We start from the raw sequence: 9,602 nt of genomic DNA on the forward strand, positions 1-9,602 counted from the left end.
TACTATTTGCTAGACACTTAAGTGACTCGACACACGAGTGACTTGGAACTCACTATTTACTCAACATGCTCTAACTTATATGTTGTGCTTGATATATGTTACTTTTTTAGCATGAACTAAGTATATGACTTAAGTGTATAGACACTCACTAGTAAAAACCATTATGAGATCAACAAATATTACTAACATATTGCAAAATAAATATACTTACTCTTTCTTTAATGGTTTTAGTTTTATGAGCTACCATAAGCCATGCATCTTATGGCTTTTATGAAGTGGCCTAAGTGATGAAACTATTGAAATTCTTTAGAATAAATGGGGGGGGGGGGGGGTTGAAATATTTAACCAAGGTCTAAATGTTCAATTAAAACTTTTCACAACTTAGTGAACCCATATCCACAAAACATTTTCATCATTAATGCATCCATTAGATCATAAAATCAATCAAAATTGTACGTTACTATCAAATTAACTTTGCAAAAATGTAAGCATGGAACATAATAAATTCAATAACATATTTGACACAATGATTAAATGTGGAAACCTAGTTTGGGAAAAACCACTAGTAACTTGCTACTCATTCTCACTCTTTTGAAGTGATGCCTTGTTAAAGGCCAACCATGTTAAAGGTTACAATGCACATTGTTAAATGTAAGTAAGCCTTGTTAGAGGACTTTATATCATTCACTTGGAATGTCACTCAGTTAAAGGATTTACAAATGACTATTAGGTTAACCTTAATCCAAAGGATTTATCCTAGACTAGTATAATGATTGGAAAGTAACAATAAGACTTGATCTGACAACAACTTACAACTCTATTTTCTAGATTATAGATCTCTATTTCAGTCCTCCATTCTACTTAGATTTTGCACATTAGCATTGAAAACATGTTCACCCTTTAAGAATCCATACCCTTAAGCTTTCTTTCTTTACTTTCCAATATAATCTCTTCTCTTAGGTCACTAAATGAAGCAATACCCTAAACTTTTTTTCTTCCCTAGATTCTCATATATGAAAACCTTAGCTTCTAACCAACCATCTCTATAATAAGAAAAATAAGATCTTTTGTTGTTCATCCTCCATCATCCATTTTAGGGTTAGATTGGATTAGGTAGGATTCAATGGATCTACCCAATATTTCATTTCATTTTCTTCTAGAAACTTCTCCTTCAATCTTCTTTGAATTCACCTCAAAATGGTTCACCTTGAATTCTATGTCACTAGCTCATCGAGGTTATCTTTGATACAGTTCACACAATCCAAGAAATAAAACTTGTTAGCTCAAGTTTATTATATTCATGATCTTTCTCATAATGCTAACACTTGCCATTAACTTGCTTTTGATGCTCAGCACATACGACATTGCTCAAAATCCACTATAAAAACACTTCGCACTAACTAAAGTTTACTATTGGTTGACATAAACTAAACTTTACTTGAATTACACTATATCACTTGGCATACACTAAAATTGACTTTTCTCGGCTCCAACTATTTTTATTCTTTTCTTACACTAACCTTTCTTGGCACCTACTATGTAGATTGTGAAGCTAGATAGACATACTTTGTTTAGCTTGTTCTTCTAAATTTAATTAGTATATCCATTCTTTGCAACCTTAAGTAGATTATTAGTGCACTATAATATTACTATCTTATCTTATCCTTGTACTCCTTTTCCATATCTTAACTCAAATTTTTCTCTAGGTTCTATTGTTACATCATTTGATCAAATCCTCTTCATCAATCAAACAAATGATAGTACTCAAATCCTCTAAGCAATTATCTTACCAACAAGCAGTAGGTTTGACATCAGTGATAAAACAATTATTGAAACATATTTTCATACTCATATCAATCTATTTCCAATAGAAAAATCATATATTATGAATTTTCCTATCTAAGTAATTATTGTTTTAGTGTTCCTAATATATTTTCACTTCCTTTTGGCTACTATTACTTATGAAAATAAACTATTTTGTGCCTTGTGTGCAATGTCATGTGGGCTTAGTAGTCACCATTTTATTTTGATATGAAAAATAATATAAAATCTATTTTTTTCATCTATTCTTACCTTAAAAAATAAGCATTTATTTTGTGTAACTACATGTATGATGCATGACCTTGGAGATGTTAAATCAAAATTTAAGTCAATACTTAAAATCATAAGTGGAAAAGCAATGTGTCTACCTAAATGCAATCACTTGACTACATAGATATTGCAAGTAAATGATCTAAGAAAGGCACAACATCTAGTGTACTCCTTGCAATACTTGATATAATGAAAGATTGGATTGAAAGTGACTTCAAGTCATCTAGGTTTGGAACTCTTAATGCTATACATAACCTATTATATAACTAAATATACTACTAAATATGCTACTAAATGTACTCATACGGTGCTATACACATTTTATGATTATTCTTTATAAGGTATTAGCACAATGGAAGAGCACCTACTATTAAAGTAGGAGCATGTTGATTTGATTCCATCATGCCCTATTATAACTGAATGTGCTACTAAATATACTAATTATGTGACCAAATAGATCACTACATATAACACTAAATATATGACTAAATCAATTTTCAAATTTAAGCCTAAATATGTGATTAAATATACTACTAATTATATGACAAAATTTGTGACTAGATCAATGATCAAAATTAGTGACTAAAATCAGTCAATTGACTAATAGTAGTTGATATCTAGTCATTTATAGCACTACTAAATATATTACTAAGTAATTTTAGTTACTCATTTTCATCTATGACTAAAATACACTACTAAAAATAAATCAAGTGACTAATAGTCATTAATATCTAGTTATTCATGACATTGCTAAATATACTACTAAATTTAGTAGTATATTTTAGTCACAGATCAAAATCAATGACCAAAATTTCTTAGTAGTATATTTAGTAGTGTTACAAATGATTGGACATTAACTACTATTATTCAGTTGAATAATTTTAGTCGCATATATACAAATTTTAGTGGTTTTTTTGGTCACATTATTGTTTTTGTACTAGTGGGATTTTTGTAAACCCAGTTAGTTCCAATAACAATATTATCCTTTGGTCTTGGTACCAATGTCCATTTTTTATTCTTATATATTTTATCAATTTCCTCATTCATTTACTTAATCCTATCTTCATTCTCCAAAGAATCTTTAACTAATTTAGGTTCAACTTCATATAGTAAACATGTATCATTTTAAAATTTACTTCTTGTCATGACTCTTGAATCTTTTCTTCCAATGATTTGGTCTAGTGTGTGATTCATCCTTACATAATTTTCTAGGATAGGTTTAGGTCTTCTTTCCTCTTCTTTTATTCTAATTGGTTATGCTTTCTCTTCTTCTACAAGTATCTCTAGTTGCAATCATCTAGGTGTATTGGAGCTACAATTGTTGAGAGCTTAATTGGAACAATTGTTATATTTTTTATTGATGTCAAACCTATTGGTGAGACATAATTAAAACCTATTAGACAGAAATTCACTAACACTATATAGTTCCATATCATTTGATAATTTATGAAGAGGATTTTAAAACAAGAGATCATGAGATGACTTAGTGAAACGTTGAGTTGAGATGTGTAAATGAGATGGAAGTACAATGGGAACTTCATAAGTTAGTACATGACAAAGATAATTTAATGTTTAATCAATACATGAAGTGAAGGTGATAGTTGTATGAAGATTAGAGTTGAAACAAGTCATAATGATAAGCTTGGCCAAGTATCAATGTTGCACGAACACTAAAGGTGTTGAAGAAGAAGATTAAGCAACTTAAGCATTGTCGAACATAATAGTATTAGCCAACTATCTGTATTTGTAGAGTGACAAAGATTGTTGAGTGATAGTATTGAATGAGTTGAAAGTCATGACCAGGAGAGATAATTTAGTCATGACCAAGTAATCTAGTGAATACTTAGAAGAAGAACATAGTGATGACTGAGTATAAGAAAAAAAATAGTTTATGAGAGAATCAAGATTTGTGGCTAACATAGTTAAAATCTTGGAATAAGAAAAATGTGTTGATGATAAGGATTGATGAGCTATATTAGTTAGCACAAGTAAAGGATTAGTGGAAGTATCAAAGGATAGGATTTGAGGAGATGTTGCTAGAAGCATTGAGAAGAGAAGAACATGAACGTGGACAGATTCATTAAATGTTTTGGATATGATTCTAAACCCAAAGATCTAAGATTGTGATTAAGTGGAAAAAGATCAAATATACTTACTCAAGGAGGTATCTAATTTGTTTTGGGTGTTTTTGGATTGGAAACTTACAAAGACAATTAGTGTATAGACTTGTAAGAAGAAATGTGAAGTTTGTGATGTGAAGGATTTCTTGAAGAGTTGCCAAGTACATCTGAGATGATGAGAATGACAAAGTCTAGCTAATAAACTAGAGTTGAGTAAAAAAGAGATCATAATTTTCAAAGCAAGTCATATGTTATTAGATCAAAACCTTTTTGTTACTTTCTAACCATTGTAGTAGTAGTAGTAAAATCATTTTGTCAAGGTGAAATTCTAATTATTTTTTTCTAAAGTCCTCTAACAATGCCACTCCTAATAGAGTGATTAGAAACTTTTTAAGAGGGTCACACCTAATAGTGTGTTTTGTAAACCTTAATAGGTTTGGCTCTAAACAAATCTCACTTTAGAAGAGTGAAAAGTGGTAGCATGTTACTGGTGGTTTTTCCCAAATTCGGTTTCCATGTTAAATCCTAGTGTTAAACTTTGTGTGGATGTTGTTAGAAATATTCAAGACTATGCTAAGTTACTGAGAGGGGAGGGGTGAATTAGTAACTTCTAATACTTTTAGAATTCAACTCTTAATCCAACAATATAATTAGCATTTAATCCATCACATATAATCTTATTTAATTGCATGCATAAGAAACTAAAAATATGAAAAGATTCATAACACTGTGACACAAAGATTTGGTGACCCAAAAACCTTCCAAATAGAAAGTGAAACTGGGGTGGAGATGATAACCACAAGCTTTAGTATTGCAATATAAAGTTAGCCTATTAAATCTTACAATGATCACTTCTAATGATCTACCCTATTGGGAGCAATAAGGACTCCTAGGTCCACCTTGTGAAAGGATTTACAAAGATACAATTAAGTATGTACTCGGTAAAGAGATCTACAAAAGATTGTTAGGTCTACCTTGTTAAAGGATTTAACTGATCCACCTATTAGGATGAAGTAGTAGCTGATCTTTGATCTATAACTTTGTTTTTTGAATGAGATTCCTTTATGTACTAATCACCTTGTTGTGATAGATATATCTTTGTTGCTCCATATACTATTGTAGCCTTTGCAATTCACTCTTTCGACTCTTCTCTAATGATTACATTAATTCCATGCACATGCATATTCACACACTTGGATATGATAAAATGAATTACATATATCAATTCAATTATACAAATTACAAAGATGGCCACAATACAAGTTTACACAAATATTAGAAAGTCAGCCCAAATGAAGACACTCAGATCCTGAAGACTGACTCTATGAAGTTCTGATACTTGGTACCCACTATCAATGCTCAACATCATCATGCACTTGGTAGACATAGAATCTTGGTCCATACTAATCACTTCCAAGTAGTCTTGAACTTAGTCTGCATTGGTGACTTAGTAGATACAATGGAACTCATCATATAAATTGAATCACTTATTTACCATGGCATGACTCAATAAACACTCACCTTGAGCTCGATATAAATTGAGTCACTTGGTTAACACTGAGCAGCTTGGTTAACACTAGACTCACACCACATATATTACAAACTCAGTGAACACTACACACCTTGGTTTGCATTGGTAAACTTGGCATACACTGAGATTCACAATTTATACTGCTGATCTTCACTAAAATTGTGACTGGTTTGTAACCATTAGGATTTGTCTAAAGGACTCAGTAGCAACTGTAGAACTTGACAATAACTAAAATTCCTGGCAAACATTGTGAATTATACAATGAGCTCAGTAGCTATATACAATCTGAATAATTGTGTGTCACTAATAAAAAACTAGACTATTATGTCAACAATATCCCCCTTTGGCATTAGTGACAAAAACACTTATCATCCAAAATTGATTTCAAAAAATTTCTTGAATAACTTTTATCCATCACCTTGTGATACTAGCTTAGTATAGTATACTATTTTTGAGATTTTTCAAAATTTATTTTATAAGGTATATATATGTACATGGTAAGGTTCTTTTATATTGTATACTATTCATCTTCCTACAGTATACAACATATTGTTTTGTACATTTCTCCTCCATTTTTTTTACAACTTATTAAATTTTCTCCCCCATAACATATGGCCTTCTCCCTCTTTTTGACATTAATGCCAAAGATTCATTCTATTTACATAGTAACATCAAAATTAGATAAAAAAATTTGAATGTACCTTGAGAATGATGGCCAAAGTTTTATCCCAATTATCTTGCATGTATGAAGTACAATTTATACTTCTGCTAACAATTCTATCATATGGTCTGCTATGGAGAATTTATTTTCATGGATGAGAGTTTTTGAATGTAAATATGTTTCTATAGTGAATCCATGTTGGGAAGAATCATATTCTGTATATCTATCAATGTGGATCTTATCCATGCTTCTTCTTTGAGAAATTCTACTTGCATATCTATCAAAATTCTTATCTTTTGGAAGTGTGTAGAGCTTTAACTAGGGTCAAGTTGTAGCTATTGAGCACATGAATTAAGATCTTCATCTATTTTGGATAATTTGTACTTTATTTCCTTAGTAAACTTAGAAACATTACATAGCTTTCCAAAAATTGATGACACATTTGTACAAGATGCATTCAAAGAACCCAAAATTGTAGAAATTTTTACTTGATATATAGCTATTTACTGAGCAATATGATCCAACACTTTATTATCAAAAAAAATTTCTACCTTCTATACTAGTTTATTTCATCCATCAATATGTTCATCAAACTTCTATACTACCTCTACTAGTTGATAAAAAATTGGTTGTGAAGAATCAACCTCAATGCCTAGAGCCTCTGCCAAAATATTCTTTGCATCTTCAATAATTTTGAATTCCTTATCTCTCTACTCTCTTAGTCTTTGTTGTTTAGCCTTCTTTTGGAGGAGTTCACTAGATGATTGCATTTGGTCTGGAGTGAGCTTGGAAATGTCCTAATTTGGGATTACAATTTCCTCAAAAGTATTCATGTTTTCCCTCCATGCAAATTGCTAAAAAGCCCTAGATTTCAAAAAATTATCATCAGCCAAAAATTGATGACTTTCCTATTCTAACAAAAGGTCCAATTCCATGCCTCTATAGTCAGTTATTGTTAGGTCCAAACTTGGTAGAGGAGGCTCTAGAGGGTTACCCTCATCCAATTCTACTCGAATAATAAAAATACCTCCCTATGATCCCATCTACTCAATTTTCTCACCTATGAGCTATTCTTCTCCAATCCTTAAAGGGGATTGAGTGGGTGAATATTCCTCAATTTGAGGCCTCTCTTCTTTCATGACCTTCTTCTTCTTGGGACTAGGCTGATCAGGTTTCTCCTCTTGGGTTGTACTGGTGGATCCCATTACTTGCTTGCCCTTATCTATAGGAGCCCTTTTATTTTGAATTATAGTATAACTAGGCTTCTTTTGTACAATTATTTGACCAGCTGCTATATTAGGAGTGAAAGCCAATGTCCTCATGACTTCTCTAGCCTTATCAGGGTAAGAATCAATAAAAAAAAAATTCTTCTCATTCATATCTTCCATTATTTCAGGGAAGTTACTCATGAGCTCATTTATTTTGTCAGCCTCTGTATTAGCATTATCTCAAGGAATATATTTTTGATCAAAACAATGAATGAATTCTAGGACCCAGGAGTAGACTCTCCATTTTTCCTTCTTAGTTTCCTACTCCTACAATGAGAATTCATTCCTTATAATGACCTTTGGATAATATGAATCATGTTTTACCTATCCCAGGTTAATTCTATGCCTCAAAAATGGGGATGGGAGATAGCCATCATATACTGATCCAAAATCTTATGCAAAAATGAGCTGACCCCCTTTTGTAATTACAAACTAATGGGCCACTGGGCAGGTAGGGAAAATTGACCCTAGTTTCCTTTTCAACAAAAACATTTCTTCTACTCCTCCTAATTGCCACAAAACTTCAACCATTCCTACCTTCAAAGGTACTTGTTAAGGCAAGACATGAGGACTCCCTTTAAAACCATAGATGTTGAAAATTGTAGAAATAGGGTAAGGAATGATATCTCCCCAATTGTGTGAAACTTTCAAGTTATGGGGTTTGTCCATAGGTCTAAGGAGGTCTATTAATACCTTAGGGATTCTAAGATTGTCTCTTAATATGAGACATCTCAATCTAGAAGAAAAATACCTATCAAATCTAACAAAACTGGCATTGTTTGCATCCCAAGTCATATCTATGCTCCACAACTGGACTAGCAATACTTCCCCATTTTCTTCCCTATTAAAATCCATCTCTTCACCAAAATAAGTCACCCCTTTGAACAAGAACATGTGCATTAATAGTGAATAGTGTCCAAAAGTTTTCTCTACCTTCCCTTTTGTAATTCCAACTAAGCCAGTATGAATTTCTTCAGCCAAATAGGAAGCAAAATCAAAGATAACATCTAGACTAAAAGAATCAATTTGAACCATCATATACATAAGGCCAATGGGCATGAAATCCTATTCATCTTCACCAAAAACACGGCACAAGGTCCTATATATCTCTACAGCTCAAGAAGTGAAAAGACTCTTCTTAAAAGGTTCTCTAGGAGTTGTAGTAATTACTGGTAGAGTTCCTATTGTACCAATGTGTGCCCTCAGTGCACCTCCCCTAATTACATCCTTCTTTGCTTTATATTCATTCTCTAATTCTAGCAAGTTGATTGGCACATGGTAATTTGACAATGGTTCTAGGTGAAAAACCTCTCTAATTTCTTCAGGACTAATTGAGATCAGAGGCATGCCATTATTTATTCTCACCACCCTAATGGCTTGGTCATAATTCTCAGAAATGGCTTCAAGAAAATCATAATCCATGAAAACACTTGGAACTACCAGCTTTCCCAAATCAAAATTCCAGACATTAGCATGTGGGGCAAAAAAATTCCTTTTCGAAAACCACTTTTTAAACAAGACAAGACCAGTTTGAGTAGTTGTTGCATCCCTAACCCAGTTCCCCTTCTCATGTAAGACATCAAAAATTTTAAGCCTCGGGTTTAAGGAAATCAATCTTTTAACTTGTGCAGGTTTAGTGGTGGATGTTGGGAGTAATTATAACAAATCATCATGAACATTCCTATCCATATAATTAAATTGCTTGGAGAATGCTTTCTTTGGAGGAATCTTGGTCATAATAATAGGAATTGGAAAGTTACAAAGATTATATATGAGTACTTACTTGACTTGCCAGACTTATCTTTCCTTGAACCTCTGTAGTGGCTCTCAAATGGATGAAGAATTAGTTCACATTCATACTAGGCTAAACACAATATGATAAATAGGCTCCTATGCTTAGAAATCATGAAATCTTTATTTGTGAGGACTAG

The sequence above is a fragment of the Cupressus sempervirens genome, chromosome 9 (genome assembly GCF_028749045.1).
Source record: "Cupressus sempervirens isolate cs-2001-9-10 chromosome 9, ASM2874904v1, whole genome shotgun sequence".
Classification (NCBI taxonomy): Eukaryota; Viridiplantae; Streptophyta; class Pinopsida; order Cupressales; family Cupressaceae; genus Cupressus; species Cupressus sempervirens.